The sequence below is a fragment of the Phyllostomus discolor genome, chromosome 1, assembly GCF_004126475.2.
Source record: "Phyllostomus discolor isolate MPI-MPIP mPhyDis1 chromosome 1, mPhyDis1.pri.v3, whole genome shotgun sequence".
In the NCBI taxonomy this organism is placed as follows: domain Eukaryota; kingdom Metazoa; phylum Chordata; class Mammalia; order Chiroptera; family Phyllostomidae; genus Phyllostomus; species Phyllostomus discolor.
Genome location: NC_040903.2, coordinates 3982290 through 3993601, shown reverse-complemented (window position 1 = coordinate 3993601; position 11312 = coordinate 3982290).

The window sequence follows — 11312 nt, the reverse complement described above, 5'->3', positions numbered from 1 at the left end:
TCTGCCACGGATGTCCCGGCCCAGGGCTTCCCCACCCTGGCCGACGGCGACGCTCCCCTGGGGCGGTGCACTCCAGCACCAGGGAGTCGGCTGCGAGCCTCTGTCCACCCTCCACTCGATGGCAGGCACAGTGACCCTTCTTGTCAAATGCACCTACAATCGTGTCACCCCCCCACACACACACACAGAGAGCCCTCAGGCGCTCCCCGCGGCCCCTGAGCCTCAGGCAGTCCTGCAAGGCCCTGCAAGTGTCCGGTCATCATGCCCTCGCTCACTGCCCCTGCTTCTTTGGCTGTTACTACCCCTCCTTGTCTAGAGACAGCCTGGAGTCCAGCCACTACCCATCCCCCTCCACACACACACACACTGTCATTTCCCTGATGGGTCTCGTGGGAGGGAATTCCTCACCCCGGGTGAGCACCTTCCCCGCCCGTGCCGGAGAACACCAGCTCGCGAGGCCTGTAAACGGCTTGGCTTTTGGAGACAGGGGTTTGGATCTCGGTTCCTTAGTCTCTCATTCAGCAAACAGTTGCTGAGCACCGGTTGTGTCCCAAAGGCTGTTTTGGTCACGGGACACGCGAGAGTGCATAAAAATATGTGTGCTGTCCTTTCCCTCGTCGAGGTCACCGTCTAGCGCCGGAGACAGACTTTGACCTGAGGACTGTCCAGAGATACTGACCGTGGTTCCGCGTGCTAGGAAGAAGCGGTACACAGAGCATCACGAGGGATGGCCCCGGGGGAGATCTGTAAGGAGCGCTTCCCTGGGGAAGTCCCTCTTTGGGTCAGAATCACGGTGAAGTGGACAAGCGGGAAAACAGAGAGGGAACGGCATGGCCGGCAGGAACAGGGATCTTGGGCGAGTTACATGATATCTTCGGGCCTCTGTTTCCTCACCTGCAAAATGGGTTCATCACAGCGGTTTAGCAGGCAGGTATGAGGAGACCCACGTAGGCCCTCTACAGGCGGTGGGGGGGGGCTCCAAGCCTCTGCCCTTCCCCCGGCTGCACCTGTGCCCCTCTCTGCCGGGGCTGCCCTCCAAGGAGGCTTCTGCCCCGGCTCTGGGATGGGGAGTCAGAAAGTGGACGCGTCTTTGGACCGGAGAGGCTGCAGGAGGAATGAGCGGTCCCAGGAGGAAGAGGCCATGTTTGCCTTGGTAACAAGGAGCAGAAGGAGCCAAGTGCGGAGAGAGGCTCCAAGACTTAACGCTCCGGGTGGAAGTGACGCGAGGAGGGGAGGAAGCCGGTGTGCCGGCAAGCAGAGACCAGGGGCCCACCCGACCCTCTGGACCAAGTAGGTCCTGTGCCCCGGGGACCCCGGTGTTGCCTACTCTCGCAGCGATTGTGACGCTGTGCTGTTGCCATTCGTTGCCACGCATGGCCGTCGGGTCCTCTCGACGCTGAACTTCTTCCATCAAGGAACTGGGTCTCATTCGGAGAGAAAAGCGCGGTATTGAACCTCTGGCTCCGGGCACAGCCTGGTCCCTGCAGGTACAAAAGCCAGTAAACTGCCTTTTGGCTAACATGTGTCTGAGTGGAGTTTCCCTCCTCACCTGGGACTGAAAAAGCCCTGCCTAGCACAAAAAATAAGCAAGGTGTGTGAGCCAGGTGGTGGCGTGAGAACGGCGGGGTGGGGTGGCTGTCTGGGGTGGGGCGGCTGTCTGTCTCGGGTGGGCAGCAAGGGGGAAGCTGCACAGTGGAACAGCATGTGCAAAGGCTCAGAGGCGTGAGGCTGCGTGTGTGAAAGGCTAGATCCTCAGAACCCTGGGACTCTTCCTCTGTCATCCCAGGTCTTCTCTGTATCGGTAAGACCTTAGGCACACCCAGAGGCAACAACGCACAGCCAGCAGGTAGCTGCGGCTCACACCCCCTCCTCCTCTGTCCCGGGCGGGTCTCCTGCCGCAGCCGGTCTGCTGGGGACGACGGTCTAGTGCAAGCGCGGGCTGCCCCTTCTGCCCCAGGCTCTTCTCCGCACTTCTGGGAAGAGCTGGGCAGAGCAATCAGCTGAACACCAAGGAGTGCCTCCAGCCAACCCCTGAGCCCGGCCTCGGTCAGCTCGGACTCTGCCGGCTCCTCCGGGACGGCTAATCAACTCCGCTCACCATAAACTCTGTGGCTCTTATCTGATCCCGGCCAGAACCCTGCCCTTCCTCGGAGGGAGGGATCCTCACTCGAGTTCAGCTCCTGCAACATCACACTCTGAGGATTTTCTAGGAACTTCTTAGCACACCACGGTTTCCTGATCCAAATATGCTTCTATCTAAACTCATTGATCCTTTTTCTTCTGAAGATAGGGGTTCACAGGATTTGTTTTCCCGAGACCCGTGGTTCAGTCCAGAGACCACAGCAGGGTCAGCAGCCGCTCCTACCCCGGCCGCTATGGACAGAGGGCAGGCCAGCCCACCCCGAGGCAGGCCTGGCTCGCGGCTGGCCGGGCACGGCCCCGCTGACACACTTGGCGTGGCTTATCGGAGCCCAGACAGATAGCGCCGGCGCTCCGTCAGCACCCATCCCTGCGGCCGGGGAAGCTGCCTCCCGCCCACACACAGGGCTGAGGCCTCTCCAGACCCAAAGGTCAGGGCCTGGGTCCCCGCCCTCTCCCAGACACGGAAACACGGGAAGCGAAAGGCAGCCCCTTCGGGCAGGATGAGATCACTCAGCCAGAAGTCAGCACTGGTGGGTGGATGGAGGAAGGAGGGCGGGCTTGCACGTCAGACGGTCCTGGGTTCGAATCCCTCCTCTCTGGCTCACTAGCTCTGGGACGACCTCGAGCAAGTTTCTTAACCTCTCTGAGCCTGAGTCTCCTTATCTCAGAAATGGTGACATTGAAGGGGGGGCGTGGGAGGAGCGGGTGAAGAAGGCAAAGGGGTGAAGAAGGACAGATGGGTGGTCAGGAAACAGTCACAGGGCCGTCAAGTGCAGCACAGGGAGCATAGCCAGTAATGCTGTCACACTGCAGTAATGGTGCCGGGGGGGGGGGGGGGGGTACCTGAGTTGTCACGAGGGCCACCGTGCGAACTGCATCACTGCCCAACCACCATGCTGTACACCTGAAACCAGGACAAAATAATACCGGATGTCAGCTGTCGTTGAAACTGGGAAGCGTTTAAATGCTAACAGGGACACTATGCAGAGATATTATAAATAAGTGGCACGCTGTATTTCGGAAACAGGAAGTCGGTGTCAGCCCGCCGGCTTGGTTACCGCGATCCTGAGTAGCAAACAGCCCCCCCCCACGGTCTTAACGGCGTAAACAAGCAGACGTCGGTTCTCTCTGGCGGCCTGCGGTCGGCTGGGAAAGCTTCGCCCCGGATGGTGGGTCGGGTTCTGGTGGCTCATGGTTCTCATTCCCACGCCGGGGGTCCCCTGGGCTTGCTCTTAACTGGGGTGCAGGGCAGGAGCCACAGTTCTTTGTCATACGAATCTTCTCTGAGTTTGACATGACTTCAGAATAAAAGAAAAATTTTTTAAAGATTTTATTTGTTTATTTTTAGAGAGGGACTGGAGGGAGAAAGAAAGAGAGAGAGAGAAACATTAATGTGCAGTTGCTACGGGTCAGGGCCTGCAACCCAGGAATGTGCCCTGACTGGGAATCGAACCTGTGACACTTTGGTTCACAGCCCGCGCTCAAGCCACTGAGCTACGCCAGCTGGGTAGAGTAAGAGAAACTTTAAATACATGTATTGATTAGGAATGCATTCAGCTGGACCAGAACACCCCCCTGCTCGTGGCATCTGCAAGGAAAACAATTAATTAAGATCTTAAGAGGGAGCAGGCAAGGGGGCGGGGCGCAAACACTCAGCCATGTGACTGAGGACCCGGGTTCTTCCCACTCTGCCCTCTGTCCACCCAAATGCTCTGCCTTCACCCACGTTGTGGCTCTGTGCCCTTGGAGCCCCACGGTCACGGGATGGCCGTCACAGTCCCGGTCACCATGGCGAAGTTCAACCTCTAGGAGCACAGTGAGGGAGAGCTACGTCACGGGGACTTTTCTTCAGGCGTGTCTCGCCTGTCACCGGGGAGGAAAACCTCCGGAGGACCTATGTCTCCCGAGCCAGAAGTGAATCACACAGCCGGGCCTGGCTGCAGGCCGGCTGTAAACCGTTTGGAGTCCGAGGCAAAAGGGCACCCAGAACGCCCGGGCTGGGCTTAAACAAACGTGATTCATGCCCTGAGACGGGGTGCCTTGGTCTCCAACCGAAAGCAGGGGTTTCTCAGCGAGCGAAGGAGTCGCCGCAGGAAGGCGGGGGACAGGGCGTGCGGTAGTTAGTCCCGGCGCATTCCTGCGCCGGCCGAGCCCCAGCCCACGGTCGGAATCCTGGGGGTGAAGACGCGGCACCCACCCCCGGAGGTCACGGTCTGTGTCCCCGGGCGGTCCCGCCACTCTGCAGACCTCTGCCCCCCTGCGGAGACCACCATGTCCCTCCAGAGCTCGGTTAGGGTGGAGCGCGGGGGGAAGGCGGCCGCAGGGGGCAGAGCCTTTCCAAAACCAAGCATTTTGCTGTGTATAAGGTGCACCTTTTTGACCACATTTTTGAGGGAAAAATAAGTACTAATTCCGTATCTATAGAAGCGCTTTTAATTCTTTTATTTATGTTTGTGTGTTAAAAGCAATAACTTTTTTAAAGATTTCATTTATTTATTTATTTATTTTTAGAGAGGGAAGGGAGGGAGAAAGAGAGAAACATCAATGTGTGGTTGCTGGGGGCCATGGCCTGCAACCCATGCATGTGCCCTGACTGGGAATCGAACCTGCGACACTTTGGTTCAAAGCCCGAGCTCAATCCACTTAGTTACACCAGCCAGGGCTAATGCAATAATTTCTGAAGTTGACAGTGATGAAGAGTCCGTGGCCTTCTATGATGCATAAATATCATCAATTGTTACCGGTACATGAAATTTCTTGTACCTCATACCTTTTGTTTTGTATTTCTTATATAAAATTTCTTGTACCATGATATGTCCAAAAATAAATGCTAAAATGCCTATATAATACAAAAAAAAAACAAGTATCTAAATATAAATAAATAAAAGTTGAATTCAGAAATTAAAAGATTTTTTTCCCCCTGAAAGTTTGGACCAAAAACATGGGTGGGCATTATACACAGCAAAATATGGGTGGATCACTTTTAACCCACACAGCCAAAGAGTAAATGAATTCGTGTGTTTTGACCGAGCTTTCCATGGTACTGACACCATTTCTCAGCTCCCCTTTTTTATCTCAGAAGGCCTTTAACTCCCCACCTATTCATTCATTCGCTCAGCGAGGACCTTGGGTGGAGTTCTTCCCCTGCGTGCAGTGGGGACGCACTTGGGGAAGGAAGCAGACATTGTCTCGCCCTCTTGAGGCTTCCAGTTAAGTGGTAAAAACAAAAGAAACATTAACCTGGCTGGCATAGCTCAGTGGATTGAGCGCGGGCTGGGAACCAAAGTGTCCCAGGTTCGATTCCCAGCCAGGGTACATTCCTGGGTTGCAGGCCATGACCCCCAGCAGCCGCACATTGATGTTTCTCTCTCTCTCTCTCCCTCCCTTCCCTTTCTAAAAATAAATAAATAAAAATCTAAAAAAAAAAAAAAAAAAAAAGAATTCAACTTAAAAAAAAAAAAAAAGAAACATTAACCTGGCTGGCGTAGCTCAGTGGATTGAGTGTGGGCTGTGAACCAAAGCATCGCAGGTTCGAGTCCCAGTCAGGGTACATCCCTGGGTTGCAGGCCATGACCCCCAGCAACCACACATGGATGTTTCTCTCTCTTTCTCCCTCCATTCCCTCTCTAAAAATAAAATTTTTAAATCATTTAAAAAAATTTCACATCAACAACAGCAGCAAAAAAAAAAAAAAAAAAAGAAAGAAAAATTAGAACGACTGCTCCTCAGGCCACTTCACAGGTATCTGCGTGGTTGAAAGGAAGAGCAGCCTCCTTGGAGGAGAGCTCGGTGGTGTCGTGAGAGCTCCTCACAGGCACGGGGGGCCTGCCCTGCAGGCCAGTGCGGCTTCCCTGAGACACCTGTTCAGAGGGAGATGGAGGGCGGAAGGAAGCAGGCGCAGCTGGGGCCAAGGCCCTGGGGCCGGAGGAAAGGAGCACGGCATGAGCAGCACGGAGAAGCTGGTCGGTGCAAGGTGCCCAGAGGAAGGGGAAGCACAGGGTGATCGGGGGGTGAGGCCGCAGAGGTGGATGAGAAGGGCCACGCAGGACCCCAGGGGCCGAGGTCAGATTCTGTCCTCCGTCCCATCAGCAAGGAGAAGCCACTGGCGGGGCAGAGCAGGGAAGGGGACATGAGCACACTCGCCTTTCTCAAATGCCACTCTAGCCACAGCAGAGGTAGGAGGGGCTTGGGGGGGGGCAGGGCAGCAGATGAGTCGGAGCAACGACCCATCAGGAGATGGCAGTGACTTGAAGCAGGGCGGTGGGGTGGGAGTGGGGAACAGCAGAGGGAGCCGAGATGAAGTTTGTATAGTTTGCCCTGGCTGGCGTAGCTCAGTGGATTGAGCGCGGGCTGGGAACCAAAGTGTCCCAGGTTCGATTCCCAGCCAGGGTACATGCCTGGGTTGCAGGCCATAACCCCCAGCAACTGCACATTGAAGTTTCTCTGTCTCTCTCTCTCTCTATCTCCCTCCCTTCCCTCTCTAAAAATAAATAAATAAAATCTTTAAAAATATATAAAAGATTCTTTATTAAAAAAAAAGTTTGTATAGTTTGTTTCAATGGCTGAAAACCACTCAAATTTACCTTACTGTTCTGGAGGTGCCAAGTCCAAAATGAGTCTTACTGAACTTGCCATAAATCAAGGTGTTTGCAGGGCCATCCGCAGAGAGTGGGGATGCGGGGAGAACCTGAGCCCCGCCTCCACTGGCTCCTGGCACCTACTGGCATTCCCCGGCCTGTGGCCGCACCACTCCCATCTCTGCCTCTGTGGTCACACTGCCCACCCCTGTGCCTTCCTTCCCCAAGGACACTTGGGTGACATGGGACCCACCCAGACAATCCAGGAGAATCTCTCCCCTTCCAGATCCTGGGCTCAATCACATCTGCAGAGTCCTCCTGCCACGGAAGGCGACAGACGGAGTCACAGGTTGCAGGCGTCAGGGCAAGGGCACCCTTGGGAGCCACCGCTCGCCTCCCACGGGCTCGGCTGCATCCCATCACCAGGTTCTGGCAGGAAGACAGGCAGACCTGGTCTCGTTCAAAACCCTCCCGGGCTCCCCGGCAGACAGAGGCCCTCCTTACCTCCCCCTGTCAGAGCAGCAACCGTTTTCTATAAAAAGCCAAAGAGCAAACAATATAGGTTTTATGGGCCATATTTCATCTTTGCAGCGTATGATATCTCTGCTGTGATTTTTATTCCCCAATGTTCTAAAGATGTGAAAGCCGTTCTTGGCTCAGGGGCCACAGTTTCTCAACACCTGGTCTAGAACTATTCCCGTGCCCACCTCTAAAACCACCTCCGGCAAAGGTGGAGTGGGTTGGTTATGCTCTGCTTAGACCCATTACCCGAAACTGGAGTTCCAGAAACGCCTGCCAGAGCCATGTGGGCGCTTTCTGTGGACAGGTCTCCACTTTCTGTCACTGCGGGAAGGAGCCAATGGCGGCTGGTTCCTCCCTGCCTCGGGGGGAGGGGCATGGCCCCCCTGCAAGCCTCTGCAGAGCTGGCTCCCACTGCTCCCCTCGTCATGATCCAGGGCGAGCAGAGGGGCGGACATCCTGATTCATGCTCTTCCGAACTCGGTTACCGATGAGCCTTAAAGGGCCACCTCGTGCCTTAAAGGTGAATGGGGGTGAAAGGAGAATGGAGAAGCAGGCAGAGCCCCTGCCCAGGTCCTAAAAACCGCCCAGGAAGCACCCCTATCATGGTGCTCACGTGTCCCTGGCGTGTCCCCACGCCCTGCACCAGTCTGGTGGTGTTGGGAGGACAGCGACCCGTGTTCACGCGACCCGTGTGGTGAGGGCCTGGGAGAGGAAGAGGCAAAGTCCCCACCTTCACAAGGCAGAGAGTGCTCTCCGGGAGGGATGAGCACAGACAAACAAACTCTGGCAATGGGGGCCACGGGGAAGCATAACAATGAGCACGTTTATACAGATGACAGGGGCTCGCCTCGCTGTGCAGGGGCCACTCCCCATGGCCTAAAGGATGAGAAAGGGACAGATCTGTTTCAAGGGGCCACAGAATCACATTCCCGAGAGAAAGTAGCACATGCAAAGGTCCTGGGGTGCCGAAGAGTTCGGCGTCCTCAAGACAGTGAAGGGAGGCACGCATGGCTGCAGCAGCCGTGCCCGTGGGGGGAGCCTGGGGAAGGGGGGGCATAGGAAGGGATGGGCATGAGGAGACGACGAAGCACCAGAGGCCGGATCATGAAGATCCCGGTGGAACACTTCCTTCCAAAAGCAACAGGCAGCCATTACAGGGATGTTAGCGGTGACCTGATTTACTTTACATGTTTTAGACAGCTAGCATTATTACCTGTGTTGCGCTGTTTCGTCTGTTATTCATGTGGCTGAAACGCCACAGCAGAATCTCCATCCCTTTGCAGCATGAAAACCCTGCAGGCAGGTGTCCTTCTCCTGTCCCCACCCCGTGGCCCCCCAGGGCCTGCCCTGAGCGGGGCTAATGTCACAGTCACTCCCCATCACACCCTGCGGAAGGGCCCTCCCTGCCAGCTGCCCCTAGGGTGGGCACCAAGTCCACCCCAGCCTCCAGCTGGGGATTCCAGCAGCCACCAGGTTCCTCCAGAGCCTCCAGAGGGGGTGAGGATGCCACCGCACAGGGAGTCAGCAGGGGGAGGCCTGGGGGCAGGTGGGGGGACCATCCTGGCTGATCTCAGCTTTCCTGTGGGAGCTCGGAATCCTGTCCGCCCTCACCTGGAAGCGGGGACGGCCATCTCCGACTCCCACTACAGGGGTCCAGAGCCGTGGCCGGAATGCAGCCCGACACAGGGCACCCCTCCCCCATGGGTTACCCTCAGGTCCACCACCACTGGGCCTCGTTTGACCTGAAAGCTCAGGTGAGGACTCAGAAGGACGGGCACCAGCGCCCCCTGCTGGCCCTGCTCTTCCACAGCAAAGCTTCGTACCTTCAGGGCAGAAACCCGGGCTGTTTTCTGCAAGCCACGTGCAACATTTTATAACTGGGTGAAAAATGAAATCTTCTGTCAGCTGTTGGGCTGTTCTGTGTGCATATCCTCAAGTGATTGTTTGATGGGTGTTTTTACCACGCTGGCTTTCTTTTAAAGACAACAGAGAGGAAAGGCAACGAGTTTTAAAGATACCCAATGGTGCTGTCCAGAGGCTCGGGACTGGTAGGGACGCTGACCTGCCCAGGCCAGCACGGAGCTGGGCCTCCCTAGAGGCAGGCCCTGGGGTGCAAGGGTCATGCGGTGAGGTCAGGCGGCAGGAATTGCTCCGGCTGGCTTTAATGGCTGACGCTTTCAGTGGAGAGACAAGGAGTCCCAGCGGCTGCCAGGCGTGGGCTCGGAGGGGGTGCTGGTAGGGGTTAGTCCAAGGGTGTGTGACATGTCCTGTGGGAAGGGTGCCTTTTCTCATGCACACCCGGGGGCCCCCGGGGCTGGTCGTGGCCCTGGGTGTCCACCTGCAACACCCTTGCCCCTCCTGGTACCCAAAAAACACAGGGTGGATCCTGGCTTGACGGCAGGTGGGGGATGGATGAGCTCAGACTGCCAGATGCACAGGCTCCTTCTGGCCAGGTCGCTGCAGGTGAGTGCGAGGTTTAGGGGGTTTTTAAAAGATTTTATTTATTTATTTTTAGAGAGGGAAGGGAGGGAGAGAGAGAGAGAAACATCAATGTGTGGTTGCTGGGGGTCATGGCCTGCAACCCAGGCACGTGCCCTGACTGGGAATCAAACCTGCAACACTTGAGTGCGAGGTTTTCCTGACAGGCTGGGTGCCCGGGGCATCGGCCCCTGCAATGGAGAGCTCACGGGGAGAGGAGTCGAGGTCCGGTCTCACTCAGGCCCCTTGGAAGCTGAACTTATGGGTGGGAGGGCAGCGATCCTAACAGCTCTCTAGATGAGTCTTATGCACACAGAAGTGTCAGAATCCATGTCCCCGGGACCTTAATATAGTTAAGGAGCACGCTGGTGTAGTAAGGGGGGGAAAAGGCAGGTTACATGCAAATCCAGTGTATATATAAACAATCCATTCGTCTGTATGTGTGTGTGTACTAGCAGGTACCTAGGTACCCAAAATTAACAGCAATTTCTCAGTCTCGGCACTTTCAACATTTGGGGCCAGATCAATTCTCTGTGGTAGGGGCGCGCCTGTGCGTGGTAGATCTTCAGCCGCATTTCAGTAGCACCCCCTAGTGGTGGCCATGGGAAATGTCTGCCAACGTCACCCTCTTTCTCCTGGGGAGCAAGCCACACTACCTTACACGGAAGAGATGCAGGGTGATGCTCGACTTTGTTTTTCATCTATCTGCCCATTTTTTTAGGTTTTTACCTAAAATGAACATGAAGTGTTTTAGTCATGTACAAATTCAGTGTTTCTCAATGTCTCATTGCCTATGCTGTCAGGGCGGGGCGGGGGGGGGGCAGGGAGGAGAAACACTCAGATAAAAAACGATTAGTATTTCTAGTAAGTAAACTAACTTTATTATGATGTTAGAGTGACTATAAAAAACCTATACAAAGGCCTCCCAAGTGCCAACATTCCTTAAGAGGCTCTAAAATATTTCCGGCCTTTCGTACAGGCATGCTGACCTCAAGGGCGCCTCTCACAGAAGCAGTTCTCAGTACGGAAAGTGCTCTACAAACACGGCTGACTTGCACAGGGCCACTCACAAAAAAACAAGAAGTGAGAGGCGCTCTAAAGCCAACGACAGGAAGCCAAGTTAACGATGACACGTTCACTCGGTAGACTACAATACCGCATTAAAATGATATTTACAAAGAAGGTATAGCAACGTGGGAGGCGGGTTGATGGCAGTTTGCTGCTGAGTGGGGGGAACCCACACAATCCGGTGCGGTCTCCTCGCCCCTGGCGAGTGTAAGCACAACCAGGACGGAGAGACCCGGGCGCACACACCACGCGGCTGAACGAAGATGCACCAGGATGTCAGAAGGTGGTTCACTGCTGGCATCCTGGGAGAGTCTGTTCTCTCTACTCTTCTGGAATGTCCACGTTTTCTGCAGAAAGCATGTATGCACTTACGATCAGAGAGAGAGGAGTAAAAGAGTAAAATGCATATTTTTTAAAACTCCAAAATGCCCACAAACAAAAAAAATGTTCCAAAACCACAGGTAGGAAATATGTCTCTATATTGATCTATGCACCCATTTCCACCCAAATAATAACAATAACCGT